This window comes from Lipotes vexillifer, unplaced genomic scaffold (genome assembly GCF_000442215.2).
Source record: "Lipotes vexillifer unplaced genomic scaffold, Lipotes_vexillifer_v1.1 scaffold36, whole genome shotgun sequence".
Taxonomy (NCBI): domain Eukaryota; kingdom Metazoa; phylum Chordata; class Mammalia; order Artiodactyla; family Lipotidae; genus Lipotes; species Lipotes vexillifer.
This window is the reverse complement of record NW_006792448.1, coordinates 1,787,131-1,789,917: the sequence shown is the minus strand read 5'-3', so window position 1 is coordinate 1,789,917 and position 2,787 is coordinate 1,787,131.

The following is a 2,787-nucleotide window of genomic DNA, read 5'->3' as shown; positions in this document are numbered from 1 at the left end:
TCTTGGATAGGGTCCTGGAACGCAAAAGAAGAACACTGATTGGAAAACTGGAAGATTCCAAGCAAAATTTGGAGTTTAGTTAATAATAATGTACCAATGTTTGTTTGTTTGTTTGTTTGTTTGTTTTTGCGGTACGCGGGCCTCTCGCCGTTGTGGCCTCTCCCGTTGCGGAGCACAGGCTCCGGACGCGCAGGCTCAGCAGCCATGGCTCACGGGCCCAGCCGCTCCGCGGCATGTGGGATCTTCCCGGACCAGGGCACGAACCCGTGTCCCTTGCATCGGCAGGCGGACTCGCAACCACTGCGCCACCAGGGAAGCCCCCAATGTTTGTTTCTTAGTTTTGACAAATGTATCCGTGAAAGATGATAACACCAGGGAGAACTAAAACTATGAGGAGTGTGCAGGAACTCTTTGTACTATCTTCGCAACCCTTCTGTGAATCTAATACAATTCCCAAACAAAAACATTTTATTAAGAAAAATAGGACATCTACCATAGAGCTAAGGTTTTGGAACTTTTTAGGTTTGGGGGCTTTTTCCCATGCATGTGATAACGGGATGAGATGAATGTTTGTAGTATCCATTGGTTGAGCAAACACAGAGCAGCATGGTGCAATGGTTCAGAGCCCATACACTGTGATCAAATCCTGACTGTGCCACTCATTAACTATGTGGCCTTGGGCAAGTTACTTAGCCTCTCTGTGTCTCAGTTTCCTCATAAATAAAATAGGGATAATTATAATAATTGTGCTTTTCTCCTAGGCTATTGTGAGGATTAAATGAGTTGATACATGTAAAGTGCTTAGGATAGAGCCTGCTAAAGAGTAAATGCTATGAAAGTATTACTTATTATCACCAAAAGTCACCCAGGTTTTTAAATGAATTTGCCTTTTGATGACAGCAATATCTCTATACATTTAAAATATATGTGTGAGACATACTATTTATTTAGTTTGTAAGAATTATGGTTCAAGGATTTATACATTGAATAGTAGAACCAGGTTTACATATGGATTTTCAAGTCCTTTGCAGTAAATCTTTGCCTCACCTTACCCCTGCCCCAGGGGTTGTCTGCACAGCAACATGGTGACATCAGGCAGGGGACACTGACACCCTGGTTCAGGTGTTAGGGAAGCAAGGACTTCAGAGAGCATGGGTCTCAGTGGAGAAGAGAATAACAGTAGCATTTGCCCATAGTGGCCTCCAAAGCCACACTTGGCAAATAGAGTCCTAAGGACTCTCAGTGAACTGAGAAAGGGAAGGGAAGACCAGGACTCCAGGATGAAGATGTTTTTTACTAGAAGGGAGGACATGGCCACATGAGTCATACATTTCATCCCACCATGAAATGAACCAAGATCCACCAAGAAACTCTTTAAAAAAATATCAGCCTTGCACATGTGGACACACATTATGCCACCCTCACCCCCCAACAAAACTTGCCTTTCTTTTTTTTTTTTGAATTTTAGAATTTTATTTATTTTTTTATACAGCAGGTTCTTATTAGTTATCCATTTTATACATATTAGTGTATATATGTCAATCCCAACAAAACTTGCCTTTCAAAGTCTGCATCAAAGACCTAATCACATTTCCTTCTTTCTGGGAAGGTCAAGGAGAACATGATCTCTGGAGGTGAATGCCCAAGTCTAATTTCTAGCTCCACTACATCCTGTGTGCCCTTGGGCACGTTTCTCAGCCTCTCTGTGCCTCCATTTCCTCCTTTGTAAGTTTGGGTAAATAACAGCACCTTCCTCATAGGGTTCTTTTGATGATACATTGAGATAAAAAGTGAAAAGACCTTGGAAGGCTGCCTAGTGTAATAAACTTAGGATAAATGTTAGCTAGTATGAGTGTAACCGAGAGTGTTCAGCCTTGCAAAGAATTCAAGGGAAAGTACAATGGAGATGTGGTCATGGGATTTGTCCTATACAGGTCCAACCTAGGCAGCAGTTTTTAAAAAAATATTTATTATTTATTTATTTATTTTTTGGCTGCGTCAGGTCTTAGCTGTGGCACGTGTGATCATTGTTGAGGCTTGTGGGATCTTTTGTTGCAACACGCGGAGTCTTCGTTTGCAGCACACGGGCTTCTCTCTAGTGGCGTGCAGGTTTTTTTCTCTTCTCTAGTTGTGGCGCACTGGCTGCAGGGTGTGTGGGCTCTGTAGTTTGCGGCACGCAGGCTCTAGTTGAGGCGTGTGAGCTCAGCAGTTGTGGTAAGTGGGCTTAGCTGCCACGTGGCATGTGGGATCTTAGTTCCCCGACCAGGGATTGAACCCCCGTCCCCTGCATTGGAAGGCGGATTCTTTACCACTGGACCACCAGGGAAGTCCCTAGGCAACAGTTTCGTGGGCTGGTGGTGGATGGGGCTAGAGAGCCAGACTGTGGGAGATGAGCAGTGAGTGAACACACTTGTTCCCTCCTGCCTCTGTGGTTTCATTCCTGCCTCTTGGATGCCTTGATTAATCCCCCTTTGAAGTTTGATGGAGTGCTGCATTTGTGCCTCAGGCCACGTGCACACATGATATTTTGATTTTCTCGTTGATACTGTAAATCCTTGGTTTAACAAACATTAGGTTTTTTGCAGTTACTGCCCCAGTTAGAGATACCAGGGGCCATAGCAGACATGAATGAGGGGACCTGAGGATCAGAAACTTCATCTCTGCCTCTCTTCTTGCCTTTCTGGCTGTACCCCCTCCCCGGCAACCAATAGTGGCCACATGAGCTCAGCCACATGGGTAATAGGGAAGGTAAAATGAACCAGAGGGGGCAGCAGGTAGCAAAAGTGG